This window comes from Camellia sinensis, chromosome 3, assembly GCF_055761805.1.
Source record: "Camellia sinensis isolate YWXY chromosome 3, ASM5576180v1, whole genome shotgun sequence".
In the NCBI taxonomy this organism is placed as follows: domain Eukaryota; kingdom Viridiplantae; phylum Streptophyta; class Magnoliopsida; order Ericales; family Theaceae; genus Camellia; species Camellia sinensis.
In genome coordinates this window covers 132866488-132889702 of record NC_138963.1, presented here as the reverse complement: position 1 = coordinate 132889702, position 23215 = coordinate 132866488, and positions in this window count along the sequence as shown.

Here is a 23215-nt window from a genome sequence, read left to right as displayed (position 1 = left end):
TGAACTCTAATTCATCATGTTGGACTTGAGAGTTTAACACTTAGGTGATGTAGAAAACCTTAAATCAGGTGCTTACGTCAAACAAATATCGTGAAGCTACAATTACTCGGTAAAATCTCTAATCTCTTTCTTGTAGGTTAAGCAAGATTAGTTTGTGTTAAATTTGGCCACTTAAGCTAAAAAGACGACAAGTTGCCCAAGCCAATTAGTTCCAAGAACAAAAGGGAGAAGTTGGAGACGGGCGGAGAGAGTTGGAGACAAACTTTCTCCTTGAGGTCTAGAAGAGAAAGTCAGAGAACGGAAAGGGAAATAGAATGAAATTTGAAGGGAGTTCAAGCTCAGCATTTTGGACTTGCGAATTGAACACTTAGGCGATTTAGAAAACGTTAAATGAGTTGCTTAAGTTAAACTGCTATCGTCAAGCTACAATTACTTGTCCACCGAAAAAAAAAAAGGCTACAATTACTCAGTTAATTTTCTTTCTTGGAGGAAAAGCATGGTTAGTTTTAGTTGAACTTGGCCACTTAAGCTAATGAAGCTATTAGTTGCCTAACCTAATTAGTTCCTACAACAAAAGAGTGAATGGTGGAGGAGGACGGAGAGAGTTAGAGAGAAACTTTCTTTTTTGAGAGCTAGAAGAGAAAGTTAGAGAAAAGAAAAGGAAATAGTATTAAAATTAAAGCGAATTGAAATTCAGCATTTTGGACTTGAGAATTGAATACTTAGGTGTGATTTTGAAAACATTAAACGAGTTGCTTAAGTTAAACGAATATCGTTAAGCTACGATTACTCAGTAAATTCTCCTTCTTGGAGGCTAAGCAAGAATAGTTTGTCTTAAACTTGGCCGCTTAAGCTAATGCAACTGTTGGTTGCCTAAGGTAATTAGTTCCTAGAAGAAGAGGGAGAGGACTGGAGAAAGGACGGAGAGAGTTGGGGAGAAACTTTCTTCTTGGGAGCCAGAAGAGAAAGTTAGAGAAAAGAAAGGGAAACCGGATGAAAATTAAAGTGCGCTCCAATTCATCATTTTGGACTTGAGATATATACACTTAGGTGATTTAGAAGACGTTAAGTCATTTGCTTAAGTAAAACTAATATCGTTAAACTACAATTACTCAGTAAATTCTCTTTCTTCGTGGATAGGCATGATTAATTTGAGTTAAACATGGCCACTTAAGCTAAAGAAACTAATAGCTGGATAAGCTAATTAATTCCTAGAACAAAAGAGAGAAGGATGGAGAAGGACGGAGAGAGTTGGAGAGAAACATTCTTATTCATAACTAGAAGAGAAAATTAGAGAGAAGAAAGGAAATAGAATGAAAATTAACCAATTGATCCTTTTGGACTTGAGAATCGAACACTTGGGCGATTTAGAAGGCCTTAAATGATGCGCTCAAGTCCAACTAATATCGTTGAGCTACAATTACTCTGTAAAATCCCTTTCTTGGAGGCTAGGCGAGATCAGTTTGAGTTAAACTTAGCCACTTAAGCTAGTGAAACTATTAGCCCTAGAACAAAAGAGAGAAGTTGGAGAGGGACAGAGAGAGTTAGAGAGAAACTTTCTCCATGAGATCTAGAAGAGAAAGTTAGAGAAAAGAAACGGAAATAGGATGCAAATTAAAGCGAATTCAAATTCACCCTTTTGGACTTGATAATTGAACACTTGGGTGATTTAGAAAACATCAAATGTGAGTTGCCTACCTAAGTCAAACTGTTGTCGTTAAGCTCCAATTTCTCTGTAGATTCTCTTTCTTGGAGGCCAAGGAAGATTAGTTCGAGTTAAACTCGGCCACTTAAGCTAATGAAGCTGTTAGCTGCCTAACCTAATTAGTTCCTAGAACAAAAGAGAGAAGGGTGGGGAACGACGGAGCGAGTTGGAGAGGAACTTTCTCCTCGAGAGCTGGAAGAGAAAGTTAGAGAAAAGAAAAGGAAATAGGTTTAAAATCAAAGCGAATTCAAATTCATGCTTTTGGGCTTGAGAATTGAACACTTTGGTGATTTACAAAACATTAAATTAGTTCCTTTACTACATCGTCAAGCTACGATTACTCAGTGAATTCTATTCCTTGGAGGCTGAGCAAGATTAGTTTGAGTTAAACGTGGTCACTTAAGAGAATGAAGCTATAAGTTGCCAAACCTAATTAGTTCCTCGAACAAAACAGAGAAGGGTGGAAAAGGACGGAGAGAGTTAGAGAGAAACTTTCTTCTTGAGAGCTAGAAGAGAAAGTTAGAGAAAAGAAAAGGAAACGGGAATAAAATTAAATTGAACTCTAATTCATCATGTTGGACTTGAGAGTTTAACACTTAGGTGATGTAGAAAACCTTAAATCAGGTGCTTACGTCAAACAAATATCGTGAAGCTACAATTACTCGGTAAAATCTCTAATCTCTTTCTTGTAGGTTAAGCAAGATTAGTTTGTGTTAAATTTGGCCACTTAAGCTAAAAAGACGACAAGTTGCCCAAGCCAATTAGTTCCAAGAACAAAAGGGAGAAGTTGGAGACGGGCGGAGAGAGTTGGAGACAAACTTTCTCCTTGAGGTCTAGAAGAGAAAGTCAGAGAACGGAAAGGGAAATAGAATGAAATTTGAAGGGAGTTCAAGCTCAGCATTTTGGACTTGCGAATTGAACACTTAGGCGATTTAGAAAACGTTAAATGAGTTGCTTAAGTTAAACTGCTATCGTCAAGCTACAATTACTTGTCCACCGAAAAAAAAAAAGGCTACAATTACTCAGTTAATTTTCTTTCTTGGAGGAAAAGCATGGTTAGTTTTAGTTGAACTTGGCCACTTAAGCTAATGAAGCTATTAGTTGCCTAACCTAATTAGTTCCTACAACAAAAGAGTGAATGGTGGAGGAGGACGGAGAGAGTTAGAGAGAAACTTTCTTTTTTGAGAGCTAGAAGAGAAAGTTAGAGAAAAGAAAAGGAAATAGTATTAAAATTAAAGCGAATTGAAATTCAGCATTTTGGACTTGAGAATTGAATACTTAGGTGTGATTTTGAAAACATTAAACGAGTTGCTTAAGTTAAACGAATATCGTTAAGCTACGATTACTCAGTAAATTCTCCTTCTTGGAGGCTAAGCAAGAATAGTTTGTCTTAAACTTGGCCGCTTAAGCTAATGCAACTGTTGGTTGCCTAAGGTAATTAGTTCCTAGAAGAAGAGGGAGAGGACTGGAGAAAGGACGGAGAGAGTTGGGGAGAAACTTTCTTCTTGGGAGCCAGAAGAGAAAGTTAGAGAAAAGAAAGGGAAACCGGATGAAAATTAAAGTGCGCTCCAATTCATCATTTTGGACTTGAGATATATACACTTAGGTGATTTAGAAGACGTTAAGTCATTTGCTTAAGTAAAACTAATATCGTTAAACTACAATTACTCAGTAAATTCTCTTTCTTCGTGGATAGGCATGATTAATTTGAGTTAAACATGGCCACTTAAGCTAAAGAAACTAATAGCTGGATAAGCTAATTAATTCCTAGAACAAAAGAGAGAAGGATGGAGAAGGACGGAGAGAGTTGGAGAGAAACATTCTTATTCATAACTAGAAGAGAAAATTAGAGAGAAGAAAGGAAATAGAATGAAAATTAACCAATTGATCCTTTTGGACTTGAGAATCGAACACTTGGGCGATTTAGAAGGCCTTAAATGATGCGCTCAAGTCCAACTAATATCGTTGAGCTACAATTACTCTGTAAAATCCCTTTCTTGGAGGCTAGGCGAGATCAGTTTGAGTTAAACTTAGCCACTTAAGCTAGTGAAACTATTAGCCCTAGAACAAAAGAGAGAAGTTGGAGAGGGACAGAGAGAGTTAGAGAGAAACTTTCTCCATGAGATCTAGAAGAGAAAGTTAGAGAAAAGAAACGGAAATAGGATGCAAATTAAAGCGAATTCAAATTCACCCTTTTGGACTTGATAATTGAACACTTGGGTGATTTAGAAAACATCAAATGTGAGTTGCCTACCTAAGTCAAACTGTTGTCGTTAAGCTCCAATTTCTCTGTAGATTCTCTTTCTTGGAGGCCAAGGAAGATTAGTTCGAGTTAAACTCGGCCACTTAAGCTAATGAAGCTGTTAGCTGCCTAACCTAATTAGTTCCTAGAACAAAAGAGAGAAGGGTGGGGAACGACGGAGCGAGTTGGAGAGGAACTTTCTCCTCGAGAGCTGGAAGAGAAAGTTAGAGAAAAGAAAAGGAAATAGGTTTAAATTCAAAGCGAATTCAAATTCATGCTTTTGGGCTTGAGAATTGAACACTTTGGTGATTTACAAAACATTAAATTAGTTCCTTTACTACATCGTCAAGCTACGATTACTCAGTGAATTCTATTCCTTGGAGGCTGAGCAAGATTAGTTTGAGTTAAACGTGGTCACTTAAGAGAATGAAGCTATAAGTTGCCAAACCTAATTAGTTCCTCGAACAAAACAGAGAAGGGTGGAAAAGGACGGAGAGAGTTAGAGAGAAACTTTCTTCTTGAGAGCTAGAAGAGAAAGTTAGAGAAAAGAAAAGGAAACGGGAATAAAATTAAATTGAACTCTAATTCATCATGTTGGACTTGAGAGTTTAACACTTAGGTGATGTAGAAAACCTTAAATCAGGTGCTTACGTCAAACAAATATCGTGAAGCTACAATTACTCGGTAAAATCTCTAATCTCTTTCTTGTAGGTTAAGCAAGATTAGTTTGTGTTAAATTTGGCCACTTAAGCTAAAAAGACGACAAGTTGCCCAAGCCAATTAGTTCCAAGAACAAAAGGGAGAAGTTGGAGACGGGCGGAGAGAGTTGGAGACAAACTTTCTCCTTGAGGTCTAGAAGAGAAAGTCAGAGAACGGAAAGGGAAATAGAATGAAATTTGAAGGGAGTTCAAGCTCAGCATTTTGGACTTGCGAATTGAACACTTAGGCGATTTAGAAAACATTAAATGAGTTGCTTAAGTTAAACTGCTATCGTCAAGCTACAATTACTTGTCCACCGAAAAAAAAAAAGGCTACAATTACTCAGTTAATTTTCTTTCTTGGAGGAAAAGCATGGTTAGTTTTAGTTGAACTTGGCCACTTAAGCTAATGAAGCTATTAGTTGCCTAACCTAATTAGTTCCTACAACAAAAGAGTGAATGGTGGAGGAGGACGGAGAGAGTTAGAGAGAAACTTTCTTTTTTGAGAGCTAGAAGAGAAAGTTAGAGAAAAGAAAAGGAAATAGTATTAAAATTAAAGCGAATTGAAATTCAGCATTTTGGACTTGAGAATTGAATACTTAGGTGTGATTTTGAAAACATTAAACGAGTTGCTTAAGTTAAACGAATATCGTTAAGCTACGATTACTCAGTAAATTCTCCTTCTTGGAGGCTAAGCAAGAATAGTTTGTCTTAAACTTGGCCGCTTAAGCTAATGCAACTGTTGGTTGCCTAAGGTAATTAGTTCCTAGAAGAAGAGGGAGAGGACTGGAGAAAGGACGGAGAGAGTTGGGGAGAAACTTTCTTCTTGGGAGCCAGAAGAGAAAGTTAGAGAAAAGAAAGGGAAACCGGATGAAAATTAAAGTGCGCTCCAATTCATCATTTTGGACTTGAGATATATACACTTAGGTGATTTAGAAGACGTTAAGTCATTTGCTTAAGTAAAACTAATATCGTTAAACTACAATTACTCAGTAAATTCTCTTTCTTCGTGGATAGGCATGATTAATTTGAGTTAAACATGGCCACTTAAGCTAAAGAAACTAATAGCTGGATAAGCTAATTAATTCCTAGAACAAAAGAGAGAAGGATGGAGAAGGACGGAGAGAGTTGGAGAGAAACATTCTTATTCATAACTAGAAGAGAAAATTAGAGAGAAGAAAGGAAATAGAATGAAAATTAACCAATTGATCCTTTTGGACTTGAGAATCGAACACTTGGGCGATTTAGAAGGCCTTAAATGATGCGCTCAAGTCCAACTAATATCGTTGAGCTACAATTACTCTGTAAAATCCCTTTCTTGGAGGCTAGGCGAGATCAGTTTGAGTTAAACTTAGCCACTTAAGCTAGTGAAACTATTAGCCCTAGAACAAAAGAGAGAAGTTGGAGAGGGACAGAGAGAGTTAGAGAGAAACTTTCTCCATGAGATCTAGAAGAGAAAGTTAGAGAAAAGAAACGGAAATAGGATGCAAATTAAAGCGAATTCAAATTCACCCTTTTGGACTTGATAATTGAACACTTGGGTGATTTAGAAAACATCAAATGAGTTGCCTACCTAAGTCAAACTGTTGTCGTTAAGCTCCAATTTCTCTGTAGATTCTCTTTCTTGGAGGCCAAGGAAGATTAGTTCGAGTTAAACTCGGCCACTTAAGCTAATGAAGCTGTTAGCTGCCTAACCTAATTAGTTCCTAGAACAAAAGAGAGAAGGGTGGGGAACGACGGAGCGAGTTGGAGAGGAACTTTCTCCTCGAGAGCTGGAAGAGAAAGTTAGAGAAAAGAAAAGGAAATAGGTTTAAATTCAAAGCGAATTCAAATTCATGCTTTTGGGCTTGAGAATTGAACACTTTGGTGATTTACAAAACATTAAATTAGTTCCTTTACTACATCGTCAAGCTACGATTACTCAGTGAATTCTATTCCTTGGAGGCTGAGCAAGATTAGTTTGAGTTAAACGTGGTCACTTAAGAGAATGAAGGTATAAGTTGCCAAACCTAATTAGTTCCTCGAACAAAACAGAGAAGGGTGGAAAAGGACGGAGAGAGTTAGAGAGAAACTTTCTTCTTGAGAGCTAGAAGAGAAAGTTAGAGAAAAGAAAAGGAAACGGGAATAAAATTAAATTGAACTCTAATTCATCATGTTGGACTTGAGAGTTTAACACTTAGGTGATGTAGAAAACCTTAAATCAGGTGCTTACGTCAAACAAATATCGTGAAGCTACAATTACTCGGTAAAATCTCTAATCTCTTTCTTGTAGGTTAAGCAAGATTAGTTTGTGTTAAATTTGGCCACTTAAGCTAAAAAGACGACAAGTTGCCCAAGCCAATTAGTTCCAAGAACAAAAGGGAGAAGTTGGAGACGGGCGGAGAGAGTTGGAGACAAACTTTCTCCTTGAGGTCTAGAAGAGAAAGTCAGAGAACGGAAAGGGAAATAGAATGAAATTTGAAGGGAGTTCAAGCTCAGCATTTTGGACTTGCGAATTGAACACTTAGGCGATTTAGAAAACATTAAATGAGTTGCTTAAGTTAAACTGCTATCGTCAAGCTACAATTACTTGTCCACCGAAAAAAAAAAAGGCTACAATTACTCAGTTAATTTTCTTTCTTGGAGGAAAAGCATGGTTAGTTTTAGTTGAACTTGGCCACTTAAGCTAATGAAGCTATTAGTTGCCTAACCTAATTAGTTCCTACAACAAAAGAGTGAATGGTGGAGGAGGACGGAGAGAGTTAGAGAGAAACTTTCTTTTTTGAGAGCTAGAAGAGAAAGTTAGAGAAAAGAAAAGGAAATAGTATTAAAATTAAAGCGAATTGAAATTCAGCATTTTGGACTTGAGAATTGAATACTTAGGTGTGATTTTGAAAACATTAAACGAGTTGCTTAAGTTAAACGAATATCGTTAAGCTACGATTACTCAGTAAATTCTCCTTCTTGGAGGCTAAGCAAGAATAGTTTGTCTTAAACTTGGCCGCTTAAGCTAATGCAACTGTTGGTTGCCTAAGGTAATTAGTTCCTAGAAGAAGAGGGAGAGGACTGGAGAAAGGACGGAGAGAGTTGGGGAGAAACTTTCTTCTTGGGAGCCAGAAGAGAAAGTTAGAGAAAAGAAAGGGAAACCGGATGAAAATTAAAGTGCGCTCCAATTCATCATTTTGGACTTGAGATATATACACTTAGGTGATTTAGAAGACGTTAAGTCATTTGCTTAAGTAAAACTAATATCGTTAAACTACAATTACTCAGTAAATTCTCTTTCTTCGTGGATAGGCATGATTAATTTGAGTTAAACATGGCCACTTAAGCTAAAGAAACTAATAGCTGGATAAGCTAATTAATTCCTAGAACAAAAGAGAGAAGGATGGAGAAGGACGGAGAGAGTTGGAGAGAAACATTCTTATTCATAACTAGAAGAGAAAATTAGAGAGAAGAAAGGAAATAGAATGAAAATTAACCAATTGATCCTTTTGGACTTGAGAATCGAACACTTGGGCGATTTAGAAGGCCTTAAATGATGCGCTCAAGTCCAACTAATATCGTTGAGCTACAATTACTCTGTAAAATCCCTTTCTTGGAGGCTAGGCGAGATCAGTTTGAGTTAAACTTAGCCACTTAAGCTAGTGAAACTATTAGCCCTAGAACAAAAGAGAGAAGTTGGAGAGGGACAGAGAGAGTTAGAGAGAAACTTTCTCCATGAGATCTAGAAGAGAAAGTTAGAGAAAAGAAACGGAAATAGGATGCAAATTAAAGCGAATTCAAATTCACCCTTTTGGACTTGATAATTGAACACTTGGGTGATTTAGAAAACATCAAATGAGTTGCCTACCTAAGTCAAACTGTTGTCGTTAAGCTCCAATTTCTCTGTAGATTCTCTTTCTTGGAGGCCAAGGAAGATTAGTTCGAGTTAAACTCGGCCACTTAAGCTAATGAAGCTGTTAGCTGCCTAACCTAATTAGTTCCTAGAACAAAAGAGAGAAGGGTGGGGAACGACGGAGCGAGTTGGAGAGGAACTTTCTCCTCGAGAGCTGGAAGAGAAAGTTAGAGAAAAGAAAAGGAAATAGGTTTAAATTCAAAGCGAATTCAAATTCATGCTTTTGGGCTTGAGAATTGAACACTTTGGTGATTTACAAAACATTAAATTAGTTCCTTTACTACATCGTCAAGCTACGATTACTCAGTGAATTCTATTCCTTGGAGGCTGAGCAAGATTAGTTTGAGTTAAACGTGGTCACTTAAGAGAATGAAGCTATAAGTTGCCAAACCTAATTAGTTCCTCGAACAAAACAGAGAAGGGTGGAAAAGGACGGAGAGAGTTAGAGAGAAACTTTCTTCTTGAGAGCTAGAAGAGAAAGTTAGAGAAAAGAAAAGGAAACGGGAATAAAATTAAATTGAACTCTAATTCATCATGTTGGACTTGAGAGTTTAACACTTAGGTGATGTAGAAAACCTTAAATCAGGTGCTTACGTCAAACAAATATCGTGAAGCTACAATTACTCGGTAAAATCTCTAATCTCTTTCTTGTAGGTTAAGCAAGATTAGTTTGTGTTAAATTTGGCCACTTAAGCTAAAAAGACGACAAGTTGCCCAAGCCAATTAGTTCCAAGAACAAAAGGGAGAAGTTGGAGACGGGCGGAGAGAGTTGGAGACAAACTTTCTCCTTGAGGTCTAGAAGAGAAAGTCAGAGAACGGAAAGGGAAATAGAATGAAATTTGAAGGGAGTTCAAGCTCAGCATTTTGGACTTGCGAATTGAACACTTAGGCGATTTAGAAAACATTAAATGAGTTGCTTAAGTTAAACTGCTATCGTCAAGCTACAATTACTTGTCCACCGAAAAAAAAAAAGGCTACAATTACTCAGTTAATTTTCTTTCTTGGAGGAAAAGCATGGTTAGTTTTAGTTGAACTTGGCCACTTAAGCTAATGAAGCTATTAGTTGCCTAACCTAATTAGTTCCTACAACAAAAGAGTGAATGGTGGAGGAGGACGGAGAGAGTTAGAGAGAAACTTTCTTTTTTGAGAGCTAGAAGAGAAAGTTAGAGAAAAGAAAAGGAAATAGTATTAAAATTAAAGCGAATTGAAATTCAGCATTTTGGACTTGAGAATTGAATACTTAGGTGTGATTTTGAAAACATTAAACGAGTTGCTTAAGTTAAACGAATATCGTTAAGCTACGATTACTCAGTAAATTCTCCTTCTTGGAGGCTAAGCAAGAATAGTTTGTCTTAAACTTGGCCGCTTAAGCTAATGCAACTGTTGGTTGCCTAAGGTAATTAGTTCCTAGAAGAAGAGGGAGAGGACTGGAGAAAGGACGGAGAGAGTTGGGGAGAAACTTTCTTCTTGGGAGCCAGAAGAGAAAGTTAGAGAAAAGAAAGGGAAACCGGATGAAAATTAAAGTGCGCTCCAATTCATCATTTTGGACTTGAGATATATACACTTAGGTGATTTAGAAGACGTTAAGTCATTTGCTTAAGTAAAACTAATATCGTTAAACTACAATTACTCAGTAAATTCTCTTTCTTCGTGGATAGGCATGATTAATTTGAGTTAAACATGGCCACTTAAGCTAAAGAAACTAATAGCTGGATAAGCTAATTAATTCCTAGAACAAAAGAGAGAAGGATGGAGAAGGACGGAGAGAGTTGGAGAGAAACATTCTTATTCATAACTAGAAGAGAAAATTAGAGAGAAGAAAGGAAATAGAATGAAAATTAACCAATTGATCCTTTTGGACTTGAGAATCGAACACTTGGGCGATTTAGAAGGCCTTAAATGATGCGCTCAAGTCCAACTAATATCGTTGAGCTACAATTACTCTGTAAAATCCCTTTCTTGGAGGCTAGGCGAGATCAGTTTGAGTTAAACTTAGCCACTTAAGCTAGTGAAACTATTAGCCCTAGAACAAAAGAGAGAAGTTGGAGAGGGACAGAGAGAGTTAGAGAGAAACTTTCTCCATGAGATCTAGAAGAGAAAGTTAGAGAAAAGAAACGGAAATAGGATGCAAATTAAAGCGAATTCAAATTCACCCTTTTGGACTTGATAATTGAACACTTGGGTGATTTAGAAAACATCAAATGAGTTGCCTACCTAAGTCAAACTGTTGTCGTTAAGCTCCAATTTCTCTGTAGATTCTCTTTCTTGGAGGCCAAGGAAGATTAGTTCGAGTTAAACTCGGCCACTTAAGCTAATGAAGCTGTTAGCTGCCTAACCTAATTAGTTCCTAGAACAAAAGAGAGAAGGGTGGGGAACGACGGAGCGAGTTGGAGAGGAACTTTTCTCCTCGAGAGCTGGAAGAGAAAGTTAGAGAAAAGAAAAGGAAATAGGTTTAAAATCAAAGCGAATTCAAATTCATGCTTTTGGGCTTGAGAATTGAACACTTTGGTGATTTACAAAACATTAAATTAGTTCCTTTACTACATCGTCAAGCTACGATTACTCAGTGAATTCTATTCCTTGGAGGCTGAGCAAGATTAGTTTGAGTTAAACATGGTCACTTAAGAGAATGAAGCTATAAGTTGCCAAACCTAATTAGTTCCTCGAACAAAACAGAGAAGGGTGGAAAAGGACGGAGAGAGTTAGAGAGAAACTTTCTTCTTGAGAGCTAGAAGAGAAAGTTAGAGAAAAGAAAAGGAAACGGGAATAAAATTAAATTGAACTCTAATTCATCATGTTGGACTTGAGAGTTTAACACTTAGGTGATGTAGAAAACCTTAAATCAGGTGCTTACGTCAAACAAATATCGTGAAGCTACAATTACTCGGTAAAATCTCTAATCTCTTTCTTGTAGGTTAAGCAAGATTAGTTTGTGTTAAATTTGGCCACTTAAGCTAAAAAGACGACAAGTTGCCCAAGCCAATTAGTTCCAAGAACAAAAGGGAGAAGTTGGAGACGGGCGGAGAGAGTTGGAGACAAACTTTCTCCTTGAGGTCTAGAAGAGAAAGTCAGAGAACGGAAAGGGAAATAGAATGAAATTTGAAGGGAGTTCAAGCTCAGCATTTTGGACTTGCGAATTGAACACTTAGGCGATTTAGAAAACATTAAATGAGTTGCTTAAGTTAAACTGCTATCGTCAAGCTACAATTACTTGTCCACCGAAAAAAAAAAAGGCTACAATTACTCAGTTAATTTTCTTTCTTGGAGGAAAAGCATGGTTAGTTTTAGTTGAACTTGGCCACTTAAGCTAATGAAGCTATTAGTTGCCTAACCTAATTAGTTCCTACAACAAAAGAGTGAATGGTGGAGGAGGACGGAGAGAGTTAGAGAGAAACTTTCTTTTTTGAGAGCTAGAAGAGAAAGTTAGAGAAAAGAAAAGGAAATAGTATTAAAATTAAAGCGAATTGAAATTCAGCATTTTGGACTTGAGAATTGAATACTTAGGTGTGATTTTGAAAACATTAAACGAGTTGCTTAAGTTAAACGAATATCGTTAAGCTACGATTACTCAGTAAATTCTCCTTCTTGGAGGCTAAGCAAGAATAGTTTGTCTTAAACTTGGCCGCTTAAGCTAATGCAACTGTTGGTTGCCTAAGGTAATTAGTTCCTAGAAGAAGAGGGAGAGGACTGGAGAAAGGACGGAGAGAGTTGGGGAGAAACTTTCTTCTTGGGAGCCAGAAGAGAAAGTTAGAGAAAAGAAAGGGAAACCGGATGAAAATTAAAGTGCGCTCCAATTCATCATTTTGGACTTGAGATATATACACTTAGGTGATTTAGAAGACGTTAAGTCATTTGCTTAAGTAAAACTAATATCGTTAAACTACAATTACTCAGTAAATTCTCTTTCTTCGTGGATAGGCATGATTAATTTGAGTTAAACATGGCCACTTAAGCTAAAGAAACTAATAGCTGGATAAGCTAATTAATTCCTAGAACAAAAGAGAGAAGGATGGAGAAGGACGGAGAGAGTTGGAGAGAAACATTCTTATTCATAACTAGAAGAGAAAATTAGAGAGAAGAAAGGAAATAGAATGAAAATTAACCAATTGATCCTTTTGGACTTGAGAATCGAACACTTGGGCGATTTAGAAGGCCTTAAATGATGCGCTCAAGTCCAACTAATATCGTTGAGCTACAATTACTCTGTAAAATCCCTTTCTTGGAGGCTAGGCGAGATCAGTTTGAGTTAAACTTAGCCACTTAAGCTAGTGAAACTATTAGCCCTAGAACAAAAGAGAGAAGTTGGAGAGGGACAGAGAGAGTTGATGAGAAACTTTCTCCATGAGATCTAGAAGAGAAAGTTAGAGAAAAGAAACGGAAATAGGATGCAAATTAAAGCGAATTCAAATTCACCCTTTTGGACTTGATAATTGAACACTTGGGTGATTTAGAAAACATCAAATGAGTTGCCTACCTAAGTCAAACTGTTGTCGTTAAGCTCCAATTTCTCTGTAGATTCTCTTTCTTGGAGGCCAAGGAAGATTAGTTCGAGTTAAACTCGGCCACTTAAGCTAATGAAGCTGTTAGCTGCCTAACCTAATTAGTTCCTAGAACAAAAGAGAGAAGGGTGGGGAACGACGGAGCGAGTTGGAGAGGAACTTTTCTCCTCGAGAGCTGGAAGAGAAAGTTAGAGAAAAGAAAAGGAAATAGGTTTAAAATCAAAGCGAATTCAAATTCATGCTTTTGGGCTTGAGAATTGAACACTTTGGTGATTTACAAAACATTAAATTAGTTCCTTTACTACATCGTCAAGCTACGATTACTCAGTGAATTCTATTCCTTGGAGGCTGAGCAAGATTAGTTTGAGTTAAACGTGGTCACTTAAGAGAATGAAGCTATAAGTTGCCAAACCTAATTAGTTCCTCGAACAAAACAGAGAAGGGTGGAAAAGGACGGAGAGAGTTAGAGAGAAACTTTCTTCTTGAGAGCTAGAAGAGAAAGTTAGAGAAAAGAAAAGGAAACGGGAATAAAATTAAATTGAACTCTAATTCATCATGTTGGACTTGAGAGTTTAACACTTAGGTGATGTAGAAAACCTTAAATCAGGTGCTTACGTCAAACAAATATCGTGAAGCTACAATTACTCGGTAAAATCTCTAATCTCTTTCTTGTAGGTTAAGCAAGATTAGTTTGTGTTAAATTTGGCCACTTAAGCTAAAAAGACGACAAGTTGCCCAAGCCAATTAGTTCCAAGAACAAAAGGGAGAAGTTGGAGACGGGCGGAGAGAGTTGGAGACAAACTTTCTCCTTGAGGTCTAGAAGAGAAAGTCAGAGAACGGAAAGGGAAATAGAATGAAATTTGAAGGGAGTTCAAGCTCAGCATTTTGGACTTGCGAATTGAACACTTAGGCGATTTAGAAAACATTAAATGAGTTGCTTAAGTTAAACTGCTATCGTCAAGCTACAATTACTTGTCCACCGAAAAAAAAAAAGGCTACAATTACTCAGTTAATTTTCTTTCTTGGAGGAAAAGCATGGTTACTTTTAGTTGAACTTGGCCACTTAAGCTAATGAAGCTATTAGTTGCCTAACCTAATTAGTTCCTACAACAAAAGAGTGAATGGTGGAGGAGGACGGAGAGAGTTAGAGAGAAACTTTCTTTTTTGAGAGCTAGAAGAGAAAGTTAGAGAAAAGAAAAGGAAATAGTATTAAAATTAAAGCGAATTGAAATTCAGCATTTTGGACTTGAGAATTGAATACTTAGGTGTGATTTTGAAAACATTAAACGAGTTGCTTAAGTTAAACGAATATCGTTAAGCTACGATTACTCAGTAAATTCTCCTTCTTGGAGGCTAAGCAAGAATAGTTTGTCTTAAACTTGGCCGCTTAAGCTAATGCAACTGTTGGTTGCCTAAGGTAATTAGTTCCTAGAAGAAGAGGGAGAGGACTGTAGAAAGGACGGAGAGAGTTGGGGAGAAACTTTCTTCTTGGGAGCCAGAAGAGAAAGTTAGAGAAAAGAAAGGGAAACCGGATGAAAATTAAAGTGCGCTCCAATTCATCATTTTGGACTTGAGATATATACACTTAGGTGATTTAGAAGACGTTAAGTCATTTGCTTAAGTAAAACTAATATCGTTAAACTACAATTACTCAGTAAATTCTCTTTCTTCGTGGATAGGCATGATTAATTTGAGTTAAACATGGCCACTTAAGCTAAAGAAACTAATAGCTGGATAAGCTAATTAATTCCTAGAACAAAAGAGAGAAGGATGGAGAAGGACGGAGAGAGTTGGAGAGAAACATTCTTATTCATAACTAGAAGAGAAAATTAGAGAGAAGAAAGGAAATAGAATGAAAATTAACCAATTGATCCTTTTGGACTTGAGAATCGAACACTTGGGCGATTTAGAAGGCCTTAAATGATGCGCTCAAGTCCAACTAATATCGTTGAGCTACAATTACTCTGTAAAATCCCTTTCTTGGAGGCTAGGCGAGATCAGTTTGAGTTAAACTTAGCCACTTAAGCTAGTGAAACTATTAGCCCTAGAACAAAAGAGAGAAGTTGGAGAGGGACAGAGAGAGTTAGAGAGAAACTTTCTCCACGAGATCTAGAAGAGAAAGTTAGAGAAAAGAAACGGAAATAGGATGCAAATTAAAGCGAATTCAAATTAACCCTTTTGGACTTGATAATTGAACACTTGGGTGATTTAGAAAACATCAAATGAGTTGCCTACCTAAGTCAAACTGCTGTCGTTAAGCTCCAATTTCTCTGTAGATTCTCTTTCTTGGAGGCCAAGGAAGATTAGTTCGAGTTAAACTCGGCCACTTAAGCTAATGAAGCTGTTAGCTGCCTAACCTAATTAGTTCCTAGAACAAAAGAGAGAAGGGTGGGGAACGACGGAGCGAGTTGGAGAGGAACTTTCTCCTTGAGAGCTGGAAGAGAAAGTTAGAGAAAAGAAAAGGAAATAGGTTTAAAATCAAAGCGAATTCAAATTCATGCTTTTGGGCTTGAGAATTGAACACTTTGGTGATTTACAAAACATTAAATAAGTTCCTTTACTACATCGTCAAGCTACGATTACTCAGTGAATTCTATTCCTTCGAGGCTGAGCAAGATTAGTTTGAGTTAAACATGGTCACTTAAGAGAATGAAGCTATAAGTTGCCAAACCTAATTAGTTCCTCGAACAAAACAGAGAAGGGTGGAAAAGGACGGAGAGAGTTAGAGAGAAACTTTCTTCTTGAGAGCTAGAAGAGAAAGTTAGAGAAAAGAAAAGGAAACGGGAATAAAATTAAATTGAACTCTAATTCATCATGTTGGACTTGAGAGTTTAACACTTAGGTGATGTAGAAAACCTTAAATCAGGTGCTTACGTCAAACAAATATCGTGAAGCTACAATTACTCGGTAAAATCTCTAATCTCTTTCTTGTAGGTTAAGCAAGATTAGTTTGTGTTAAATTTGGCCACTTAAGCTAAAAAGACGACAAGTTGCCCAAGCCAATTAGTTCCAAGAACAAAAGGGAGAAGTTGGAGACGGACGGAGAGAGTTGGAGACAAACTTTCTCCTTGAGGTCTAGAAGAGAAAGTCAGAGAACGGAAAGGGAAATAGAATGAAATTTGAAGGGAGTTCAAGCTCAGCATTTTGGACTTGCGAATTGAACACTTAGGCGATTTAGAAAACATTAAATGAGTTGCTTAAGTTAAACTGCTATCGTCAAGCTACAATTACTTGTCCACCAAAAAAAAAAAAGGCTACAATTACTCAGTTAATTTTCTTTCTTGGAGGAAAAGCATGGTTAGTTTTAGTTGAACTTGGCCACTTACGCTAATGAAGCTATTAGTTGCCTAACCTAATTAGTTCCTACAACAAAAGAGTGAATGGTGGAGGAGGACGGAGAGAGTTAGAGAGAAACTTTCTTTTTTGAGAGCTAGAAGAGAAAGTTAGAGAAAAGAAAAGGAAATAGTATTAAAATTAAAGCGAATTGAAATTCAGCATTTTGGACTTGAGAATTGAATACTTAGGTGTGATTTTGAAAACATTAAACGAGTTGCTTAAGTTAAACGAATATCGTTAAGCTACGATTACTCAGTAAATTCTCCTTCTTGGAGGCTAAGCAAGAATAGTTTGTCTTAAACTTGGCCGCTTAAGCTAATGCAACTGTTGGTTGCCTAAGGTAATTAGTTCCTAGAAGAAGAGGGAGAGGACTGGAGAAAGGACGGAGAGAGTTGGGGAGAAACTTTCTTCTTGGGAGCCAGAAGAGAAAGTTAGAGAAAAGAAAGGGAAACCGGATGAAAATTAAAGTGCGCTCCAATTCATCATTTTGGACTTGAGATATATACACTTAGGTGATTTAGAAGACGTTAAGTCATTTGCTTAAGTAAAACTAATATCGTTAAACTACAATTACTCAGTAAATTCTCTTTCTTCGTGGATAGGCATGATTAATTTGAGTTAAACATGGCCACTTAAGCTAAAGAAACTAATAGCTGGATAAGCTAATTAATTCCTAGAACAAAAGAGAGAAGGATGGAGAAGGACGGAGAGAGTTGGAGAGAAACATTCTTATTCATAACTAGAAGAGAAAATTAGAGAGAAGAAAGGAAATAGAATGAAAATTAACCAATTGATCCTTTTGGACTTGAGAATCGAACACTTGGGCGATTTAGAAGGCCTTAAATGATGCGCTCAAGTCCAACTAATATCGTTGAGCTACAATTACTCTGTAAAATCCCTTTCTTGGAGGCTAGGCGAGATCAGTTTGAGTTAAACTTAGCCACTTAAGCTAGTGAAACTATTAGCCCTAGAACAAAAGAGAGAAGTTGGAGAGGGACAGAGAGAGTTAGAGAGAAACTTTCTCCATGAGATCTAGAAGAGAAAGTTAGAGAAAAGAAACGGAAATAGGATGCAAATTAAAGCGAATTCAAATTAACCCTTTTGGACTTGATAATTGAACACTTGGGTGATTTAGAAAACATCAAATGAGTTGCCTACCTAAGTCAAACTGCTGTCGTTAAGCTCCAATTTCTCTGTAGATTCTCTTTCTTGGAGGCCAAGGAAGATTAGTTCGAGTTAAACTCGGCCACTTAAGCTAATGAAGCTGTTAGCTGCCTAACCTAATTAGTTCCTAGAACAAAAGAGAGAAGGGTGGGGAACGACGGAGCGAGTTGGAGAGGAACTTTCTCCTTGAGAGCTGGAAGAGAAAGTTAGAGAAAAGAAAAGGAAATAGGTTTAAAATCAAAGCGAATTCAAATTCATGCTTTTGGGCTTGAGAATTGAACACTTTGGTGATTTACAAAACATTAAATAAGTTCCTTTACTACATCGTCAAGCTACGATTACTCAGTGAATTCTATTCCTTCGAGGCTGAGCAAGATTAGTTTGAGTTAAACATGGTCACTTAAGAGAATGAAGCTATAAGTTGCCAAACCTAATTAGTTCCTCGAACAAAACAGAGAAGGGTGGAAAAGGACGGAGAGAGTTAGAGAGAAACTTTCTTCTTGAGAGCTAGAAGAGAAAGTTAGAGAAAAGAAAAGGAAACGGGAATAAAATTAAATTGAACTCTAATTCATCATGTTGGACTTGAGAGTTTAACACTTAGGTGATGTAGAAAACCTTAAATCAGGTGCTTACGTCAAACAAATATCGTGAAGCTACAATTACTCGGTAAAATCTCTAATCTCTTTCTTGTAGGTTAAGCAAGATTAGTTTGTGTTAAATTTGGCCACTTAAGCTAAAAAGACGACAAGTTGCCCAAGCCAATTAGTTCCAAGAACAAAAGGGAGAAGTTGGAGACGGACGGAGAGAGTTGGAGACAAACTTTCTCCTTGAGGTCCAGAAGAGAAAGTCAGAGAACGGAAAGGGAAATAGAATGAAATTTGAAGGGAGTTCAAGCTCAGCATTTTGGACTTGCGAATTGAACACTTAGGCGATTTAGAAAACATTAAATGAGTTGCTTAAGTTAAACTGCTATCGTCAAGCTACAATTACTTGTCCACCAAAAAAAAAAAAGGCTACAATTACTCAGTTAATTTTCTTTCTTGGAGGAAAAGCATGGTTAGTTTTAGTTGAACTTGGCCACTTAAGCTAATGAAGCTATTAGTTGCCTAACCTAATTAGTTCCTACAACAAAAGAGTGAATGGTGGAGGAGGACGGAGAGAGTTAGAGAGAAACTTTCTTTTTTGAGAGCTAGAAGAGAAAGTTAGAGAAAAGAAAAGGAAATAGTATTAAAATTAAAGCGAATTGAAATTCAGCATTTTGGACTTGAGAATTGAATACTTAGGTGTGATTTTGAAAACATTAAACGAGTTGCTTAAGTTAAACGAATATCGTTAAGCTACGATTACTCAGTAAATTCTCCTTCTTGGAGGCTAAGCAAGATTAGTTTGTCTTAAACTTGGCCGCTTAAGCTAATGCAACTGTTGGTTGCCTAAGGTAATTAGTTCCTAGAAGAAGAGGGAGAGGACTGGAGAAAGGACGGAGAGAGTTGGGGAGAAACTTTCTTCTTGAGAGCCAGAAGAGAAAGTTAGAGAAAAGAAAGGGAAACCGGATGAAAATTAAAGTGCGCTCCAATTCATCATTTTGGACTTGAGATATATACACTTAGGTGATTTAGAAGACGTTAAGTCATTTGCTTAAGTAAAACTAATATCGTTAAACTACAATTACTCAGTAAATTCTCTTTCTTCGTGGATAGGCATGATTAATTTGAGTTAAACATGGCCACTTAAGCTAAAGAAACTAATAGCTGGATAAGCTAATTAATTCCTAGAACAAAAGAGAGAAGGATGGAGAAGGACGGAGAGAGTTGGAGAGAAACATTCTTATTCATAACTAGAAGAGAAAATTAGAGAGAAGAAAGGAAATAGAATGAAAATTAACCAATTGCTCCTTTTGGACTTGAGAATCGAACACTTGGGCGATTTAGAAGGCCTTAAATGATGCGCTCAAGTCCAACTAATATCGTTGAGCTACAATTACTCTGTAAAATCCCTTTCTTGGAGGCTAGGCGAGATCAGTTTGAGTTAAACTTAGCCACTTAAGCTAGTGAAACTATTAGCCCTAGAACAAAAGAGAGAAGTTGGAGAGGGACAGGGAGAGTTAGAGAGAAACTTTCTCCATGAGATCTAGAAGAGAAAGTTAGAGAAAAGAAACGGAAATAGGATGCAAATTAAAGCGAATTCAAATTCACCCTTTTGGACTTGATAATTGAACACTTGGGTGATTTAGAAAACATCAAACGAGTTGCCTACCTAAGTCAAACTGCTGTCGTTAAGCTCCAATTTCTCTGTAGATTCTCTTTCTTGGAGGCCAAGGAAGATTAGTTCGAGTTAAACTCGGCCACTTAAGCTAATGAAGCTGTTAGCTGCCTAACATAATTAGTTCCTAGAACAAAAGAGAGAAGGGTGGGGAGCGACGGAGCGAGTTGGAGAGGAACTTTCTCCTTGAGAGCTGGAAGAGAAAGTTAGAGAAAAGAAAAGGAAATAGGTTTAAAATCAAAGCGAATTCAAATTCATGCTTTTGGGCTTGAGAATTGAACACTTTGGTGATATACAAAACATTAAATAAGTTCCTTTACTACATCGTCAAGCTACGATTACTCAGTTAATTCTATTCCTTGGAGGCTGAGCAAGATTAGTTTGAGTTAAACATGGTCACTTAAGAGAATGAAGCTATAAGTTGCCAAACCTAATTAGTTCCTCGAACAAAACAGAGAAGGGTGGAAAAGGACGGAGAGAGTTAGAGAGAAACTTTCTTCTTGAGAGCTAGAAGAGAAAGTTAGAGAAAAGAAAAGGAAACGGGAATAAAATTAAATTGAACTCTAATTCATCATGTTGGACTTGAGAGTTTAACACTTAGGTGATGTAGAAAACCTTAAATCAGGTGCTTACGTCAAACAAATATCGTGAAGCTACAATTACTCGGTAAAATCTCTAATCTCTTTCTTGTAGGTTAAGCAAGATTAGTTTGTGTTAAATTTGGCCACTTAAGCTAAAAAGACGACAAGTTGCCCAAGCCAATTAGTTCCAAGAACAAAAGGGAGAAGTTGGAGACGGGCGGAGAGAGTTGGAGACAAACTTTCTCCTTGAGGTCTAGAAGAGAAAGTCAGAGAACGGAAAGGGAAATAGAATGAAATTTGAAGGGAGTTCAAGCTCAGCATTTTGGACTTGCGAATTGAACACTTAGGCGATTTAGAAAACATTAAATGAGTTGCTTAAGTTAAACTGCTATCGTCAAGCTACAATTACTTGTCCACCGAAAAAAAAAAAGGCTACAATTACTCAGTTAATTTTCTTTCTTGGAGGAAAAGCATGGTTAGTTTTAGTTGAACTTGGCCACTTAAGCTAATGAAGCTATTAGTTGCCTAACCTAATTAGTTCCTACAACAAAAGAGTGAATGGTGGAGGAGGACGGAGAGAGTTAGAGAGAAACTTTCTTTTTTGAGAGCTAGAAGAGAAAGTTAGAGAAAAGAAAAGGAAATAGTATTAAAATTAAAACGAATTGAAATTCAGCATTTTGGACTTGAGAATTGAATACTTAGGTGTGATTTTGAAAACATTAAACGAGTTGCTTAAGTTAAACGAATATCGTTAAGCTACGATTACTCAGTAAATTCTCCTTCTTGGAGGCTAAGCAAGAATAGTTTGTCTTAAACTTGGCCGCTTAAGCTAATGCAACTGTTGGTTGCCTAAGGTAATTAGTTTCTAGAAGAAGAGGGAGAGGACTGGAGAAAGGACGGAGAGAGTTGGGGAGAAACTTTCTTCTTGGGAGCCAGAAGAGAAAGTTAGAGAAAAGAAAGGGAAACCGGATGAAAATTAAAGTGCGCTCCAATTCATCATTTTGGACTTGAGATATATACACTTAGGTGATTTAGAAGACGTTAAGTCATTTGCTTAAGTAAAACTAATATCGTTAAACTACAATTACTCAGTAAATTCTCTTTCTTCGTGGATAGGCATGATTAATTTGAGTTAAACATGGCCACTTAAGCTAAAGAAACTAATAGCTGGATAAGCTAATTAATTCCTAGAACAAAAGAGAGAAGGATGGAGAAGGACGGAGAGAGTTGGAGAGAAACATTCTTATTCATAACTAGAAGAGAAAATTAGAGAGAAGAAAGGAAATAGAATGAAAATTAACCAATTGATCCTTTTGGACTTGAGAATCGAACACTTGGGCGATTTAGAAGGCCTTAAATGATGCGCTCAAGTCCAACTAATATCGTTGAGCTACAATTACTCTGTAAAATCCCTTTCTTGGAGGCTAGGCGAGATCAGTTTGAGTTAAACTTAGCCACTTAAGCTAGTGAAACTATTAGCCCTAGAACAAAAGAGAGAAGTTGGAGAGGGACAGAGAGAGTTAGAGAGAAACTTTCTCCATGAGATCTAGAAGAGAAAGTTAGAGAAAAGAAACGGAAATAGGATGCAAATTAAAGCGAATTCAAATTAACCCTTTTGGACTTGATAATTGAACACTTGGGTTATTTAGAAAACATCAAATGAGTTGCCTACCTAAGTCAAACTGCTGTCGTTAAGCTCCAATTTCTCTGTAGATTCTCTTTCTTGGAGGCCAAGGAAGATTAGTTCGAGTTAAACTCGGCCACTTAAGCTAATGAAGCTGTTAGCTGCCTAACCTAATTAGTTCCTAGAACAAAAGAGGGAAGGGTGGGGAACGACGGAGCGAGTTGGAGAGGAACTTTCTCCTTGAGAGCTGGAAGAGAAAGTTAGAGAAAAGAAAAGGAAATAGGTTTAAAATCAAAGCGAATTCAAATTCATGCTTTTGGGCTTGAGAATTGAACACTTTGGTGATTTACAAAACATTAAATAAGTTCCTTTACTACATCGTCAAGCTACGATTACTCAGTGAATTCTATTCCTTGGAGGCTGAGCAAGATTAGTTTGAGTTAAACATGGTCACTTAAGAGAATGAAGCTATAAGTTGCCAAACCTAATTAGTTCCTCGAACAAAACAGAGAAGGGTGGAAAAGGACGGAGAGAGTTAGAGAGAAACTTTCTTCTTGAGAGCTAGAAGAGAAAGTTAGAGAAAAGAAAAGGAAACGGGAATAAAATTAAATTGAACTCTAATTCATCATGTTGGACTTGAGAGTTTAACACTTAGGTGATGTAGAAAACCTTAAATCAGGTGCTTACGTCAAACAAATATCGTGAAGCTACAATTACTCGGTAAAATCTCTAATCTCTTTCTTGTAGGTTAAGCAAGATTAGTTTGTGTTAAATTTGGCCACTTAAGCTAAAAAGACGACAAGTTGCCCAAGCCAATTAGTTCCAAGAACAAAAGGGAGAAGTTGGAGACGGACGGAGAGAGTTGGAGACAAACTTTCTCCTTGAGGTCTAGAAGAGAAAGTCAGAGAACGGAAAGGGAAATAGAATGAAATTTGAAGGGAGTTCAAGCTCAGCATTTTGGACTTGCGAATTGAACACTTAGGCGATTTAGAAAACATTAAATGAGTTGCTTAAGTTAAACTGCTATCGTCAAGCTACAATTACTTGTCCACCAAAAAAAAAAAGGCTACAATTACTCAGTTAATTTTCTTTCTTGGAGGAAAAGCATGGTTAGTTTTAGTAGAACTTGGCCACTTAAGCTAATGAAGCTATTAGTTGCCTAACCTAATTAGTTCCTACAACAAAAGAGTGAATGGTGGAGGAGGACGGAGAGAGTTAGAGAGAAACTTT